The sequence below is a fragment of the Triticum aestivum genome, chromosome 5B (genome assembly GCF_018294505.1).
Source record: "Triticum aestivum cultivar Chinese Spring chromosome 5B, IWGSC CS RefSeq v2.1, whole genome shotgun sequence".
Taxonomy (NCBI): domain Eukaryota; kingdom Viridiplantae; phylum Streptophyta; class Magnoliopsida; order Poales; family Poaceae; genus Triticum; species Triticum aestivum.
In genome coordinates, this window is record NC_057807.1 from 660625611 (window position 1) to 660644761 (window position 19151).

Here is a 19151-nt window from a genome sequence, read left to right on the forward strand (position 1 = left end):
AGCTTCTATCCGTGTCTCTCAAGACTAAGGAAGGAGAGCTCACCGTTCTTAGAAAGAGTTTTGAGACGCTCAAACTTACTTATCTTGAAACTTTAGCCAAGGCTTACTCTTCCCCTATTATAAATGTTGATGCTTGTGCTACTAACTCTAGTAGTGATCTAGCATCTATTCTTGAGGAAAATCGTTTTCTCAAGGCTCAAATTGAGAAAGGTCTCATGACATGTGCTCAAGGGCAAAAGAACCTTGATGAGATTTTGAGCCAACACAATGAGGTGTTTGCCAAAGAGGGACTTGGGTTTGACCCGAGCACAAGCAAGAAGAAGACGTCCTCCCAAAAGTGCACAACTCCTCTAAACGAAACATTTGTAAGAGAAGGGCACAAGGAGAAAGGTAAGGTTGTGAGTGGGAAGGCCACAAGGGGCATGCCCACTCTCAACAAGCCTAAAGAGTTCATGCCTCCTTCCTATGTACTTCGTAAGACTAAGGATGGAGAAGTTTTTGCAAAATTTGTTGGTCCTCGAAATGCATTCCGGTTCTATGCTATTTGGGTCCCTAAGACCCTTGTAACTAACTTGAGAGGTCCCATTGCAAAATGGGTGCCTCTAACCAAGTCCTAATTGTGTGTAGGTAAGCTTCTCCGGTGGAGTGAAATGGGTGATTGATAGTGGATGTACAAATCATATGACCGGAGATAGCAAATTGCTCTACGATTTCATGGAAGCTATTCAACCATTCATGAGCATTATGTTTGGTGGAGGTTCAAAAGGACAGGTACTCGGGTTGGGCAAGGTGGCTATCACAAACGACATGTCTCTTGCAAATGTTATGCTTGTCCAATCCCTTAAATACCATTTGCTTTCTGTTCGCCAATTGGCTTCTGTTGGTTATGATACACTTTTTGGACTAACGGATGTGAAAGTCTTTAAGAGAGATACTCTCGAAGTGGCTTTTGTTGGAGAGTTGGATGGCAACCTTTACACGGTTGATTTCTCGAAAGAGAGCACATTCCATGCAACTTGTCTAATGGCCAAGGCTGACAAGGGGTGGCTATGGCATCGCCGGCTAGCCCATGTCGGCATGAGAAATCTTCAAGATCTCTTAAAGGGGAATCACATCCTTGGACTAACCAATGTCTCTTTTGAGAAAGATCGTGTGTGTAGTGCATGCATAGCCGGGAAGCAACATCAATCAAAGCACCCACCCAAGAACATAGTATCTACTTCAAGGCCCCTGGAGCTCCTTCATGTGGATCTTTTTGGGCCTCCTTCATGGGATAGTCTTGGTGGGAAAAAGTATGGGCTTGTCATTGTTGATGATTACTCAAGATATACATGGGTGTTCTTCCTCAAGTCCAAGGACGAAACGAAGATCACCTTCATTGATTTTGCCAAGCAAGCCCAACGCAAGTTTGACAAAGAAATCCGGGCAATAAGAAGTGACAATGGCTCTGAGTTCAAGAACTATACTTTGGAAGAATTTCTTAGTGATGAAGGGATTGAGCATCAATATTCAGCTCCATACACTCCTCAGCAAAATGGTGTAGCCGAACGGAAGAACCGTACACTTGTAGAGATGGCAAGGTCCATGTTGGATGAATACAAGTCACCACATAGTTTTTGGGCCGAAGCTGTCAATACCGCATGCCATGCATCAAACCGGCTCTTCCTCCGCACTATATTGGAAAAGACTCCATATGAGCTGCTAACTGGAAACAAGCCAAATGTCAAGTACTTTCGTGTATTTGGGTGCAAATGTTTCATTCTCAACAAAAGGGAACGGTTAGGAAAATTTCAATCCAAAACAATTGAGGGTATATTTGTTGGTTATGGATCAAACTCTCACGCCTATAGAGTCTACAACAAATCCAATGGATGTGTTGTAGAAACTTGTGACGTGGTGTTTGATGAATTTAATGGCTCCCATGGGGAGCAAGTTGATCTAAGTGATGTAGGTGAAGAAGATTCTTCTCAAGACATTCTGACCATGGGTGTTGGTGCACTTCTTCCTATGGAACAAGAACCTCATGATGATGAAGAAGAAGATGGAGGTCTCACACATCATCAAACAACTTCAACATCCATACCACCACAAGCTCCTATTGTTCAACCGATACCCTTAGCCCAAGTTGAAGAGGATGATCAAGTCTCTCTTAATGATAATCATCAAGAACAAGATCATCATCAAGAGCAAGAACAAGAAAGTCCAATCATTGATGATGAACCTCAACAAATGCAACATGAACAAGAAGATCTTCCTCCACACGTGAATGATCCATATGTTGAAGATGTGGATGATGGACATGAAGTTGAACCTCGTGAAACCCTCACCTCCATCATGCCTCGAGTGGCCGGTCGTGTTGATGTTGACAAAATCCTCACCGGCATCTCGGAAGGTAGAGTCACTCGTAAACATTTGACAAACTTTTGTGCTCACTTCTCGTTTGTGTCTAGTATTGAGCCACTCAAGGTACAAGAGGCATTGATGGACAACGATTGGCTTGTTGCTATGCAAGAAGAGTTGAACAGTTTTGAACGCAACCAAGTGTGGTCATTAGTCAAGAGGCCATCTACCGAGCACAACGTCATTGGAACAAAATGGATTTTCAAGAACAAGCAAGATGAAAATGGTGTAATCATCCGCAACAAGGCAAGGTTAGTGGCACAAGGGTACTCACAAGTTGAAGGTTTGGACTTTGGTGAGACCTTTGCCCCCGTTGCCCGTCTTGAATCCATTCGCATCTTACTTGCTTATGCCGCTTTCAATGGTTTTACATTACATCAAATGGATGTGAAGAGTGCTTTCCTTAACGGTCCTCTACAAGAAGAAGTATATGTGTCACAACCACCCGGGTTCGTTGATCCCTTTCACAAAGACTATGTGTATAAACTTCATAAGGCTTTGTATGGCCTCAAACAAGCACCTCGTGCTTGGTATGATCATCTGAAGAAGTTTTTACTCGATGATGGTTTTGTGAGAGGGGTGATCGATCCCACTCTTTTTACTAAGAGGGACAAGGGTGATTTGATCCTATGCCAAATCTATGTAGATGACATCATTTTTGGTTCTCCTAACATTCATTTGTGCAAGAAGTTTGCGGCTTCAATGACCAAGAATTTTGAAATGTCACTCAATACGGATTTGAAGTTCTTTCTCGGATTTCAAATTCAACAATTTCAAGAAGGAATTTTCTTATCTCAAGCAAAGTACCTCAAGGATATTCTAGAAAAGTTTGGTATGTCTGATGCTAGTCCATGCAAGACACCCATGCCAACCAAAATTACTCTCACTGAAGACACAAATGGTACTCCTTTCGACCCATCTACTTACCGCTCTATGATTGGTTCATTGCTTTATCTTTGTGCATCTAGACCAGACATCATGTTTAGTGTATGCATGTGTGCTAGATTTCAAGCTTTCCCTATGGAAAGTCATCATAAGGCGGTTAAGCATATTCTTAGATACCTTGTTCACACCCCAAAGTTGGGCCTCTGGTACCCCAAGGATGCTAAGTTTGATCTCATTGGGTACACGGATGCGGATTGGGCTGGAGACAAAGTGGATCGTAAGTCCACATCCAGTGCATGTCAGTTTCTTGGACGATCCTTGGTGAGTTGGTCCTCGAAGAAACAAAATTGTATTGCTCTCTCTACCGCGGAAGCTGAATACATTGCTGCCACTAGTTGTGCAACTCAGTTGTTATGGATGAGGCAAACTTTGAAGGATTACGGTATCACCTATAGAAATGTGCCTCTTCTGTGTGATAATGAAAGTGCCATCAATATTGCTGAGAACCCCAAAGATCATCTCCGCACCAAACACATTGATATTAGGTATCATTTCTTGAGAGATCATGTTGAAAAGGGTGATATTCACATTGACTCACATTGGCACAGATTTTCAACTAGCAGATATCTTCACCAAACCTTTAGATGAAGCAAGGTTCTGTCGACTTAGGCGTGAACTTGGTATCTTGGAGCTTGACAACATTATGTGAAATCTAGTACGCATTCATGCATGAATCTAATGTCTTGTCATGATGTAGGCATATACTTAGTGGGAGACATTCAATTCATGAATGTTCTCGCCCTACTCAATGCATAAAAAGAACCAACACTCTCAAAGTATCCATGGGTCTAGGCCTATGGTGCTTTAACATGATGGAGTAGTGACTATGCACTCAAAGTTCAAATCTTTCCATGTCATGTTATGTCTACTCAGACATTGTGGCAGTAGCCACCACTTGTAGTATATGACTATGATTGAGTGAGGTAGAGTATTAGTTACTACATAAGTAAATTTTTACTGTGGACGAAAATTGCCTTCTCCTCATCATGATCAGCACTTGCACCTTTGCCTCCTATCAAAACTACTGGCGTCGGACGTCCGTAGGTTCCGGACGTCCGTGTGGTTCTTCACTGCCGGTCGTCCGTAGGCATCCGGACGTCCGTAAATTCTTCTCTGACTGCCATCGACCGGTCGTCGGCCTCTCCAGACGTCCGTAAAATCCACTCTGGTTCCCTTAGTTGGCCTAGACGCCAAAACTCCGGATGTCCGTAATACCTTTCTGTTACAATTTGTCCGGTCGTCCGAAGCCATCGGTCGTCTGCAGAATCATCTCTGTCATCCTCTACTTTTTGTTGGTCCCGACTCCGGTCGTCCGTACGCTCCCGGACGTCCGAACGCATATTCGACTCCGGTCGTCCGTAGGCTCCGGACGTCTGGACATTTTTACTGGCCACTATATAAACTGTGCCGTAGGGTTTCTCAAGTAACCACATCCTATCCGCTAGTTTCCCCACCGCCGCTGCCGCTCCTGCCGTGCGACCACTCACCGCGGCCGCCCGCCGCCGTGCTCCTCGCCGGGGCTTCTCTCCGCCGCGGATCTACGGCTACCCGTCCAGCCCATCCAGCCCAGGGCTTCTCTCCCCGACCAGCCCGTCGGCCACTTGCTCCAGCACGCCGCTTGTCCCCTCCTTGTTCTTCCGTTCAAGGTAGGGCACAACCCCCCCTTCATTCACGCTGATCTATGGAGGGGTGTTGATATGTGCTTTCCTTCTTCCCTAGGTCACGATGCCTCGGTCCAAGCACTCAGCTCGCAAGCAAGTCGCCGGAGGGCCGGCTCGTCCGTCTCGTCGTGGTGGCTCCGACGACTCCCAGGAGGAAGATCGCCCTCGGAAACGTGCCGCTCGTCCTGCCAGCTCGTCCAATGATTCCTCCTCAGAGGGGTCAGACTTTGAGGATGAGCTTGAGGAGGTGGATCCGTCCCCGATGATTGGCGTTCGCGTCGCTGCACCCAAGCCGGGCACTCGTTGTCCAACCTTTCACCCTCCTCCTCCTCCGGTGCAACCCCACGGTGATGCTCGCCACATCTCCATTGAGCCTCCACTACCACTCGGTCGTCATATTAAGTGTTTCAACGAGGTGCCAAAAACTTCATATCTTAAATTGCGTCGTGATGTAGATCAATTTACCGTTGTTAGGGATTCTCAGGATAGTCGCTTTTGCACAAATGTCCAAGCCGACATCTTCACCACGATTGTCATCCCTAAGGGCTTGTCACATCATGTTTGCATTGATCTTGAGCACATTCGCACTCATCCGGAGAAATATCCGGGAGCCATTGAGCTCATTGAGTCGTCCAACCTAGCTGCTCCATTCGCCTTTCAACATGATTTTAACCACGCTGCCATCCATCAGTTTTATGCCACATGTTACTTTGCTCCTGATAACACTGTCACATGGATGACCTCCGACACTACACTCACAACATCTTATGCTCAGTTTGTCACTGCCCTTGGATTTCCCGACACTGGGTTCAAAATCCACAAGGATGACCCAAACCATAAGCCTAAGGGCATTGCGGTCTGTATGGATCTCCTTAGACCTATATCAACTTTGTCTGCCACTGAAAAACAAAAGGGTCTAAACCAAGTCTCCATTTGGCGCTTTCCATTCAACATCATTTACCAGTGTGTCATCTGCACCATCTATCCCAAGATGGGTGACAAGGGCTCCTGCAGCAGCTACTGCATTGATCTCATGCATCGCCTCTTCACATCTCCTAAAGGGAAGATAAATGTCCCATATTTTTTATGGCATGAGATCTGCCTTGCTAGCTTCCAACACAAGAGGGCTTTTCCTCATGCACCTTTTATTCAGGCTTTTATCGAACATGTAGCTCCCTTTCCTACTGCACGCACTCATGTACATGAGCGATGGGTCATTCCCGCTCACATGGCGGCTGATCATGTTCCTCCTCCTCCCGCTACCGCTAGTCGCACTGCCGCTAGTGTTCCTTCTCATGCTACCCATCCTCCTTCTAGTGATGCCCCCTTTGGGCACATTGCTCGTTTTCTTGGGAAGGCTCACTTAGCCATGATGAAGATGTTCACCTACCATTGCTCCCAACACCACGATGTGGTCACTCGCATGGTCACTTCCAAGAACGCTCTGAATGCTCGTCTAAGAGACTCAGGAGTGTATGATGTAAGTGAAGATGAGCGTCTTCCTGCAGACCCCCCTTCTAACTTTGGTTTTCCCTCCAGTCCTGAGTGGGCTGATTTCTTCGACGAGGCTGGTGGCAGTGGTGTTCATGATGATGATGATGAGGATGATCTCTAATGCTGTTATGTTTTTCCCCCTAGTTTTTTTGGGATACTTGATGCCAAAGGGGGAGTAGGCTCCATATGCATGTTATTCTAGCTCATTATGTAATCAAACTTATTGTTATGGTTGTGTTTTAGCTCGTACTGAACCTATGTTTTGAACTTGTTGAATCTGAGATTTGGTGAATCAACCTATGTTATGAGATTGTTGAATCTGAGATTTGGTGAACCTACATGTGATGAATCTATATGAAGTTTAACTCTTCATTATCGTGTGTATGAGTTTTGGTTATACTGGAGGAATCATTTTGAGGGGGAGCCCTCATCATTTTGTTTTAGTAGTATCTATGGTATCACTTTGAGGGGGACCTCGCTCGCTACTCATTCTTATTATGGTTATTGAGCTCCACAACAATACTTCCGATTACTATTATGAGTATGCATATGTGTTGTCATCAACTACCAAAAAGGGGGAGATTGAAAGTGCAATCATGCCCTTAATCATATTTTGATGTTGATGACAACACATATGCTCGAGACTAATCATGTTTATCAAGTATACCTCAGGATTATGTTCCAAAGACCGTGTGCATGGATCATGACTAGGGACAAAAAGCATATAACTCAAGAATGGAGATACAAGATGTTGACTTCATTTATGGTTTGTTCTTGAGTATAGGGATCCCGCACTATTAAGAGGGGATCGATGGATCTAGTGAAAAAACTTGCTCAAAAGATACTATTTCTATACCTTGCCTTCGGACGTCCGGTGTTCTATAGACGTCCGGTCCTTCTTGATTTCCCGGACGTCCGGCCACTTCTGGACGTCCGGCGTTCCACAACAGAAGCATTTTTACGGATGTCCGGAACTCTCCGGACGTCCGACACTTTCACAACAGAAGCATTTTTACGGACGTCCGGACCCTCCGGTCGTCCATGCTCCGGATGTCCGACCCAGCTTGGACGTCCGTATCCTATACACTGGATTGTGGGTCACACTTTTCACAGCGGCCGGTCGTCCGATGACTGTCGGACGTCCGGACCTATTTGTGCCTCCGGACGTCCGACGTTCTCCGGATGTCCGGCCCATCCTGTACCCCAAACGGTCACTTTTACTCACCACCTATATATATACCTCTTCCTTCCATGGGATAAGGTCGACCATTCACTTTGAGCCTCTCAAGAACACTCCTCACTCTCTCTCTCCTTCATCCACACTAAATCCTAGATTCCCAAGTGTTCTAGGAGCATTTGAGAGAAGTTCTCCAATCAAGTGATAGATCCACTCCTTCCCCTTCTTTGCACCAAAAGAATTCGTGACTTGAGCAAGTTTTGAGCTTTTCCCATTGTTCTTGTTACTCTTGGAGGTTGGAGACTCCTAGGCGGTAGGAGTCATTCGGAGAGGAATCGAACTTTGTGATTACCCTCGGAAAAGTTTGTGAGGGTTTGGAGACCACCCCAAGGTCTACCACTAGTGGTTGAGAAACGCCTCCGTGGTGTTGTCTCAAAGGGAGAATAGGGTGAGCCTTCGTGGCGTAGGTGTGCCTTCGTGGTAACATCCACCCCTCTAACGGTGACTAGCTTCCCTCCAAGGAAGTGAACATCGGCATACATCCTCGTCTCCCGAAGTTGCGGTTATTCCTAACCCTAACTCTCTACTTGTGGTTACTTGTCTCGTTACACTTACGTACATTATATTGTGCCTGCCTACTTACGTGTTTGTGTTGTTTGCTTAGTACTTTGTGCTCACGTGTAATTGTTAGGCTCATCTTCATATTCCGCATTATTGCCTAAAATTGCCAAGTAACGATTAAAATTTGTAATTGTACCTATTCACCCCCCTCTAGGTCCATCTCGATCCTTTCACGTGGCACGGCCCAACAGAGGCCCATTCCTGTGAAAAGGTTGGCCCGTTTGACTTGGTCAAAAGGTTGTGGGCCGGCCCATGGAAAGCCTGTTAATAGCCTGTTCGTATATAGCCCATTTACAGCCTGCTAAACCAAGGCCCATTACTCCCTATCCAAATTAGGCCAAGTAGCATCATCTGGGCCGTCCAATATGATTCCAGCCCGTTTTAACTTCTGGCCCATGTATGGCCCATGACGTCTTTCGGCCCATATGAGGCCCTTTGTAACTCTTGGCCCATTAACGACCGGTGGTGAAACTGGCCCGTAATGAACAGTGTATCACTTTACACCCATTAACGGCCCGTGGTGAAACTGTCCCATAATGAACAGTGTATCACTTTACACCCATTAACGACCCGTGGTGAAACTGGCCCGTAATGAACAGTGTATCACTTTACACCCATTAACGGCCCATGGTGAAACTGGCCTGTGAAAAGGCCGGCCTGTTATTCCGTTGGGCCGTTTCCAGCCCATATTATCTTTCGGCCTTCTCAGAGCCCATTTATTCTTGGGCTCATTTCCAGCATTCGTTTACTTACGGCTCGTTACTATCATTTTCTGCCCGTGGGCCAAATTCAGCCCGTGGTTACAGTCGGCCCGTTTGTGGTCCATTAATACGTTGGGCAGTTTCCATAGCATCATCAAATACGGCCTATTAATGATGGCCCGTTATGGTCGGCCCATGAACGGACGATTGCAACTGTAGTCCGTTTACGGCCATAACGCGGTCTGTTATTGGCCCATGTTTGGCCAATCGATCATATGGCCCATATAGAGCCCATTGATGATACGGCCCGTAGAAGGCCCATTGTTTCGTACGGACCGTAGAAGGCCCATTGTTTCTACGGCCCGTAGAAGGCCCACTGTTTCTACGGCCCGTAGGAGGCCCAGTGTCACTATAGTAAATATTAGCCCATGGTTATTGTGTCCTAGTTTTAAAAAATAGGTTATTGCAGCCACTAGCAAACTGCGGAAAAAGAACTGCAATGACTACAAGCAAAGAAATAAACAAGACAACAAGGAAATAAATAAGCAAGTAACTTACGCTAGGCTATCACGGCTATCACACATATTACATCCACTAGGCATCAAAGTTCGCCACCAGTGCTAATAAGCGCGCCGACAAAAGAATATACAAAACTGATAGCACTTCAGAAGGCACTAGGCCTGGCCAGGTCGGCCCCCCAAATAGCTGAAGAAGCTGAGTAGACCTTAGTTGTGTCAACGATAGATGCATCAACAGTAGATGTAAGTCATGATGGTGCGCACGGCAGTCCTCTGACATCTTCATTGCATCTTTGACTTCAAGTCGGAGGTGAGCTGAAGCAAGCCTTTCTGCTTTAAGTTGAGACTAAAGAAGTCAAATTGATTGAGGCAGCGACTGCACAAAGGTTGTCTCACACCTGCTGGTGAGTAGCTTTAACTCACTGTCTTCATCAAGAAAGGACCTTGGGTTCATCTCGCTGTTCTCAAGATGGTTTGGCTCACTATCTTCCCTAAAGTTCTGCCTCACGTAAGAGATACAACTCTGAAAGAGAAACAAGGAGACACGTAACAGGTTTCACAATTATATAAGCAAATAAATGGATCTGTTCTGCATAAGGAACATGTTTTTACAACTACAATTTGAAACTGGTAGTTGTTGCAAACATCCGATCAGATGTAAACAACAAAGCAAACAACAGTGGAGGAAATGATGCCTATCCAAATCTATACTAGAACAAAGTTTGAAGGCTTGAGAAGGATGAACTTACATTACATGTTAACACAGGCTGGACAAAGCCCTTCTCCATGTTGATGGAAGGATAATTCAATAAATTCCCCAAAGAAAATTCTTTATAAGCGTTGCCATTATTCTACATTTTGCAAAGAGTAAATATAGATCAAATAATATTGGAAGAAACAGAGGATAATGAAGCTCAGGTGCAGACTGATGATACATAATCAAATAGCAATTAATTAAGTACAACATTACAAGGCAAAAGGGAGAGAGGTACTGACAAGAGCAATGCAGAGCCCAGTATTGTTGTGAGATCGTATGATCCTTTGAGCAAGGAGATTCATCTGAAATTAGTTTTCATACAAGAGAGAAGGTAAGGCACATGCAGAAATTTAGGAGTTCAAATTTTGAATTGATATCATAGACAGTACCTGACGCTGGGCTCTCAGCAGTTCTAATAGGGGTTTGGCCACTGGAGTAGGGGTAAAGTGTGGTACAGTTGGGCCTGTGTTTTCTGTGGCTGCTGATCTATCTGATTTAACAGGTATCACTACCTTTTCCAAATACCTAGTTTGTACTCCTTGAGGATCTGCACTCACCCTCTTCCTTTTGGACATCTATTATGAAAGAACAACATTTGACTGAAAAAACATAGTGTGACGACACATGGAATAGGTACAGAAAATGGATAGGTATGGCATATACTCATATATGATGCTTAAACTAAGCAGATGGTGTAACAAAGTAGAAGTAATGCAAGAGGTCAGATGCAAAATATGTGCGACCAATACAACTTTGCAAAGTTAGAGCAAGCACCTTGATGGGTGAATATGATGGGCCATCCTCCACCATGCCAAGTTTGTTAGCGAGTGGATTGTTCCGCCATATTCCACGCGTGCGCCCATTCTCATATTCATTTTGATAATGTTCAATATCTAACATGCATGAAAACATAAAGGCAAGTGAGATTTTCTTTGTAATGCAGAAGTGATTCTAATCCAATACTACCTCCCTGTAAACCCCTTTGTGCTATCTCTGCAATTCTTTTAAGAGATGCCATGCATGCTGTAATTGGGTGTGTGCATTAATATAATGTGGCCTACTACATAAAATATGAGAGCTCCAGAAGTGATGACACTTCGCAGATGACAACTTCAACATATAGTAAAGAAGAACAAGTCGACCTGACCTGACAGATTTAAAATATACTAAGGGAGAACAACTCGACCTGACCAGTCGACCGCAAGAGAAGAGGATCATCTTAAAGAAGAGCAGAAGAGCAAGCAGATTGAAGATATTACAAGTCTTTCAATACAATGTCGGTTGGCCACCCATGATGAACCAAAGCGCACAGAGAAATACTATTCTTTCCGGTCTCTCCATATGTGGCTCGCATGCATTTTGAAACTAAAGTAGGAACATTTAGCTAACCAATTAAACATCTCTCAGTTTTACTAATATCAGCAATAATATCATATATGAATTGTACAACTAAGCTTGTTTAGCTCGATGGGTGGAGCAGTGCTATTACGACACGAACCATGTAGGCTGATTGTGGTCATCATAAAATGGGGAAACCATAAGCATGATGAGTACATTGTTGACCATGGCAGTGGGATGGCAGATCTGAAGCCGCAAACCGCGCAAAGGGTAGTTAGCAAACGATGTTTGCTTTGAAATAACAACTAAGATTTGGTATGGACAAGAAAGTACGGTCAACAAGTGACAAAGAAATGCAATTATGCTGTCTCTCTATATGTCGCGACATGCATTTGGAAACTCAAGTGGGACATTTAGCTGACCAATTAAATTTGTCGGTTAACTAATATCAGTATCATATCACAATCATATTTGAACAACTAAGCTTTTGAATTCTGAGTGTTGTGTTGTTTAGCTTGAAGGGTGGAGTAATGCTAGTACGACAGAAAGCACCTACGCAGATCATAGTAGAGTAGATAAAAGGGGAAAACCCTAAGCATCAAGAGAAAAATCAGGAAAGTGGAACTAACTGGACCAGTGGGTGGCGCACATGCTTTTCCAAATGAATATAGGAACATTAGGTGACCAATTAAACGTTCTCTGTTTTAGTGATATGAGCATCATATCAGATTCATATTTCAACATGTAAGCTTTGGGTTTGAGGTCTTGAGGAGCGGTGGTAGCATGACACGAAGCACCTACAATGATGGTAATGAATATAAAGGGGGGAAACCATAAGCTTTACAAGTATAGTGCCCGTGCCATGGCCGGATCTGAAGGTGCAAACCGGACAAAGCTACTTCTAACTAATGTTTGCTTTCAACTAGCCACTACGATTTGGTACGGACAAGAAAAAAGTACAGTAAACAAATTACGATCTATTTTCCGGGTGAGATCAATAACCTAAGCACATATGGAAGAGTACCACCTCTCTTGCGACGCGGTGTAGGCCTATGCTGATACGTTGAGGGTGCTGCGGGTGCGATGGCTGTCGACGGCGGGGAAGAAGACTTTAGACGGCAGACGGCCTGGTCGGGGGATAAATCCTGTTGCCTGGACGAGGCGTTCGTAGGAGCGGCAACAGCAAGGTGGACGATGACGCCGATGAAGCGAGAGGAGGCGATGAAAGGATCCTGGTCCAGCGTCGTGGATGAGAGACGTCCATCTCTTGCAGTGGACGACGGGGTAGGGGTAGCGGCTCCGGCAAGGTGGAGGATGGGGTGGCGGACGGAGGAGGCTGGCCGTAGTGCGGAGGTTGTCGTGCCGCCGACGGTGTATGAATGGGGAAATGGAGGGCAGGGGGGATCTCAAACTTTGGGACGCGCTTCTCTGAAATGTGGGAAAGTTACGAACTCATCCCCTGTTTAAAATTTCGGACACCGCATCGGTTGGGGATAGGACGGTAATCTCGCATCTCCCAAATATTTGCCGGTAACTATTTCGGGCGAGGAGAGGGTTTTTTGCCACCCACGGTTGGCGCCCATGGTCTATGAACGGGGCTGACAGGTAGGGCGGTTGTGTCACGTTTGAGGGAAGTTACACATCTGCCCCTATTTAAAATATTAGCATAAATCGATTTCGGACGAGGAGAGTTTGTTTTGTTGCCCACCGTGTATGAATGGGGAAATGGAGGAAGAGACACATGTCTTTCGGACGAGCTTGAATCAAATGTGTTTTGCCACCCACGTTTGGCGCCCACCATGTCTGAATGGGATCAGAGGCCATCGTGTCACGTCTGATTGAAGTTACTAGTCTACCCCTATCGACAGCAGTGTAAATCCGGTTGATAAGGATGTCAAGTGGCAGGGGTAGACAGTAATTTCCATCTCGCAAACACTTGCTTCGGGCAGTCCACAAATTATAGTGGGTTTTTAGCCGCTTCGTTCAAAACTTGGGAGAATTAGCATTCACGTTTGCCCTGGGCCCTGGCAAACTAAATTCAAATCCAATTTGTATTCGATTACGAATATCCATAGGTAATTCTATGTTTTGTTATTTATTTCTTAAAAACCACAACAAAGATTTATTCCACCTTTATATATGATTATGATTTATAAATGCAGTGATCTTCGAATTCAGTAGGTTGGATACACTCTGAGTCAAACAGTTATTTCATCCAATACAATATGCTCACACGAAAAACAGTTCACCTTATGTCAATCATACAAGTACTGAGGATTACCTCGCCTAAAAATTTTGGATCATTACAACACATGGACAACATAGGGGGTCTTGCAACATAATCCATTCAGAGACATGACACAACATGCAAGTACAATAATCTAATGACAATTTCAACTGGTATCTAAAGAAGAACCGGGACTACACTGGGCTTCAGATAGCAGAAACAGCAGGACCTCCTCCGTCTTCAAATGCAACATTCTTACTTCCTCCAATTCTTGGGTTGCTTGCATAATGCATGCCACTAATTCCGTAATTTCCAGCCTTAAGATAAAGATTACCTCATTTATGGCAGCCACACCATCTCTTTCTGCCTCGAGTAGAGCCTCAAGCACTATAATATCTGTGCTCACACTACTCTCCGGCGGTGTTGCCTCTGAACTACTACCATCTGGTAACATGGATGGCGCACTGCTTCCACAAATAGATTCTGGGGTTGTACATTGTGTCCTAGTGTGAACGACATGCTGAAAGGTTTTTGCTGGACATAAGTAAGAGATAGTTATCGTATGATCCAGGCAGTAAGCTTACATGGTAAACGACAGACAAATTATTGCCGAGCATGGCAAGCCATATTTAAATGGTTCGAAGCAACATCAGCCAAAAAGAAATTAAAATGGTAAGATGAAACAAGGGATGTAAGAGGCAAATAAATGACATCCGCCAGTCCCGTCTAGTTAGTTTTTGCTAGCTCCCTAGTTCATTTTCCTCAAAAAACAAAAACTCTTCTGAACTATCATACCACTAGTGGAATTTAATCGGGATTAAACGGGACCCAGTTGACATCCCTAGTTAAAAGGGAGTCTACCACCGCTATATTTAAGTTGCCAAGGCATCTAAGCAGTTGAAATAATCTGAGAAAGCACTTAACAGTGTGGCCTCATATAAACTATGAAGACAGTCTTGTGATGAAGTTGAGAGGAAAAGTTAAGGACTCAAATGAAATAGGCATGCATTTCTTTACGATAGTACAACAGGCACTTCTGACATATTGGCCAACTCAGGTATAGTGTAACAACAAACAAGCATTCGAATCAAGCAATACAGCAAAGCAGACAACTGAACTATTTGTAATTCGATAGGATTACAGGTTGAGGGCACAAGCCAAGAAAGCAGCCCACTCGCATTACATTTCACATGTACTAAAACACACTGGCTTACCATATGTTGCTGTGAAGCCTCGCTGCTGTTGCAATGTTCTTTGAAGATATCGTCAGTATCCCATGGTTGCAAATCTAGTTGTTGTAGTTTATTCTGCACCCTCTATTTAGGTAAAATTAATTTTAATCACATGCACTGGTCCGAATTGATCATCGATGGTTCATCTAAAATAAGGAAAGAAGGGTGTGTGCATACACGACAATACATTTGCTTCCCTCTATTTTTATGCTTGTTCGAGGTGCCAGCCCCAAAAGAACAAATATTTTGCTTGATGGGGTTGGCAGCTCCATAATTAATAGAAGCATCAAATTAGTCATGCAACTTGGGAAGATCAAGAACACACACACAAGTAATGAATAGAGGCTCGGAGCAGTGATGTAATAGCTAGCATCAGAAAATGTAGGGTAAAATGAACAAAAAGCAGCGGAACCACATGCTAGTTTGCTGATGTGTAATTAAGCATAGAGAACATTAAGCAGTCTGATGGAACCAACAGGTGGCATCAGAACAACACCATTATCATAAATATAGCATTCAAGAAGTAAAATAGTAGGCAGTGATATCTAGGAAGAATAGTAATACAGTACTTAGGACAAAACTAAAGCATATTAACTATATGTGCACTGGTATGTAATTTAGCACAAGTAACATGTTCACTGCCAGAAGTATGGCCCTACAGGTGCAAGTAGAATAACGCGTCTCATGAAAAACTGAATTATGCCCTGAAGAAATTCAAAGGTGCGGTGCTTATGCTAGGAAAGTGAATGTAGGCGCTGGCCGTTGGTTAATAGTACCTGATTCTTGGCGGCGTATGGGTATCGTTGTCATACTTGATAGCTAAGGATCGTCGATGGTGCTCGTGTTGCGGTTGAGTTTGGGCTGGTTGTCGCCGTCGCTGAAGTGGCTCCTGTGCTATGGCTGCGGTGCCTATCGACATACAAGAAAGCTCATCTGTGGTAAGTGAACAGTTGCACGATAAAGAGAAAAACCGAAGGAGTACAAATCAAAATAACCCGATGAGGCTGCAGGGCTGGTGGAGTTGAATATTACATGCGTGGAGCGGGTCTGGTGTAGTCGACGAAGGCTTCGCTGGGTGCGTTTGTCGGCGTTCTGGGAACGGGGGTACCCAGACTTACCTGCCTGCGGCCTGCGGTGTGGCTCAAGGATTGGCCCAGTACGGCCCATCTTCATTAACACGAGCTCAAGACCCTCGCGAGGGGCCAAGCCTCACGGGGCGGACGACAGGAAGCTTCCTTAGGCACGGCCTCATCAGGCTGGCTCGCGAGGAGGCGGAGAGATCAAGGCGGGGTACCTCATGAGGTGCCCATGACGCAAGCCATGACGACCAAAGCCAGGCAAGCGCCAGGCGGGCGCCGACCTATGCAGAGTCCTTGTTTCCTCTTTGGTGCAAGGGGAGCAAGCGCAGGCAAGAGTATCAAGCAAAGGCAACCATTTCGGTGCAACAAGACCAAGACCAGCAGAATGGCAGGATGGAGGTCATCGTGGAGCCCAAGCCGGCGTCACCGCGAGAGCCTTTAGCAGGCGAGGACCAACTTTAGTCAGGATAAGTGTACTAGATGTTCCCCTTCAAAATGGCCAATTGTTGGCGCCCTTCCCGCTCAATATTTGGGAAGAGGCCCATGGCCTCCGCCCATAAATAGGACTAGCCACCCCCAGGGTGGAGGCATCTGGAGATCGATTAGAGAGATCGAGCAGTAGAACCCTAGCCAGAACCACCAACACAAGAACACCCCTCACGAGGCAGTTCTTCCTTGTATTGTTCATCATCCGCCCCTGAGGCAATCCACCACACCACAAACTAGAGTAGGGTATTACACCACAATGGTGGCCCGAACTAGTATAAACCTCGTGTCCCTTGTGTTGTTCTTCGTGTAGTTTAGATCCTTGTGAGGCGACAAGACGCAGGTAGGTAGGAGGTGCGATCTCTGCGTGCACCCCAGAGTTCGAACCTAGAGGGTCTGCTTGAACCCGAAATCCGACATTTGGCGCGCCAGGTAGGGGTGCACCGGAATCCGCCTTCCGCCACCTCGTTTTTCACCGCCCTTCGCATCCATGTCAGACGCTCGTCGAGCCCGCGCCGAGCGCCGGGCCGCCCTCGCCACTCGCGTCGCCCAGACGGCCCCCGTCGGCGGGTGCCGCTGTCGTTCCCCATCGCCTGCCGTCAACGCCGCCACCGGCCCGGTGGGGAACGAGCAGCAGGCGTCGTCTCTGCATCCTTCTGTGCGGCGAGAGGGTCGCACCACCACCCCGTCGCTGACTCGAGCCGGTTTCTCCTCTCATGCCCGTCGCGCTCCTGCGGATGCGCACGCCGCGCTACTTCTGGCTCGGGAACTCCTGCACTACCGTCCAGTCGATGACCTCTACGACGAGTGGCTCGCCCGCATCACCGAGTTTGTCAGCGCCGCTGGGGGCTCCCCTGCTCCATCCCTCTCGCCGCACTGCGCCCCGCCCTGCGCGGGTGAGGAAGCTCCGGGGGCGCCTCAGCCGCCCCCCCCCCCTCAAGAAGGCGCCTTGGCCCCAAGGCGCTGGCCCCTGGACAGAACCCGCTCCGTCCGGCACCAACGCAGCAAGAGAAGAGCTGCCAAGAAATCCCTCGTCCCCAAGAAGCTGCCCGGGCGCTCCCCGTGCTGGCCCGTCACGACCGCGCTCCTGCTCCAGCGTGCCAAGCCCCCGCGCTGCTCCTGGCGGCAGCGCACGCAGACTTCCAAGATCAAGCCCTCAGTCACCCGAGGCCTCGCATGGCCACTGCAGGCTGCCGCGCCTTCACCGCCGAGCTGTGCAGCATGGCCTGGCCGGGCAAGTTCAAGCCGGATTTGCCCCCACTCTACGATGGCACGACTGACCCTGCGGAGTTCCTCCAGCTCTTTGAGCTGGGCATCGAAGCCGCCAATGGGGATGAGAAGGTCATGGCGAACTGGTTCCCCATGGCGCTCAAGGACGGCGCCCGCACCTGGCTCCTGAACCTGGCTCCTGGCACGATTTCCTCCTGGGACGAGATGCGCACCCGATTCATCGCCAATTTCCAAGGCACACGCGACCGGCCCCCGGCCATGAGCGACTTGCGCCGCATCAAGCAGCAGCCAGGAGAGACCCTGCAGAAGTTCATCCAGTGTTTCAACAACGCTCGACTCAAGATCCCCAGGGTGTCTGAGGAGGCCATCATCTCAGCCTTCTCCGACGGTGTGCGTGACGTCAAGATGAAAGAAGAGCTTGCGATCCATGAAGACCTGTGCACCTCCCTTGAGCTGTTCACTTGGCAACCAAGTGTGCTCTGGCTGAGGAAGGACGCCTTTCCCTCCTCGAGCTGCCAGCTGCCGACCCAGAAGAGAAGAAGCCCAAGGTCAAGGACGTGAAGCGCAAGGGGGCAACCGTGCTTGCAGCGGAACCGGACACCAAGCGGGGAAGGGATCAGCCTGAGTCGTCCAAGGGCGGCCGGTACTACGTGTACCACGACCTCCACACCCACAACACCAACGAATTCCAAGAGCTCCGGGCCATGCGGGACGTGCGCGTCGGCCGACGCCCCGAGCGCAACGACCGGGGCTATGGCCGAGGAGGAGGAAGAGGTGGAGGACGATGGGAAGATCGTGGCCCACGCCAAGGGTGGCGCGGCCGACCCCGCGAGGACCGCTGGCAGGACTAGCCTCGCGAGGGAGGCTGGAGGGATCAGCCTCGCGAGGATCGTCCGCAAGGCAACGCGGGCGTCCCTCCTCTGCCACCACAGCCAAGAAGGAACAAAGACCATCATCAGGACGAGGGGGCTAGGGGCTTCCAGGAGCTGCGCGCAATCGCTTGCATCTTGGGCGGAGCTCAAGCCCCAGCCTCTCAGCGCATCTTTAAGCAGTTTGCTCACGAAGTAAATGCGGTCCTCCCCAAGCTCGAAGCCACGCGCCCCCTCAGGTGGTCAGCATGCGCCATCACTTTTAGCTCAGCGGATCAGCTCAAGTGCGCAGCCACAGCCGAAGTCCTCCCGATGCTTTGCTCCCCGATCATCAGCAATGTGCAAGTCACCAGGACCCTCATCGATGGCGGGGCAGGGCTCAATGTCCTGTCCATTGAGACATTCAATAATCTCCA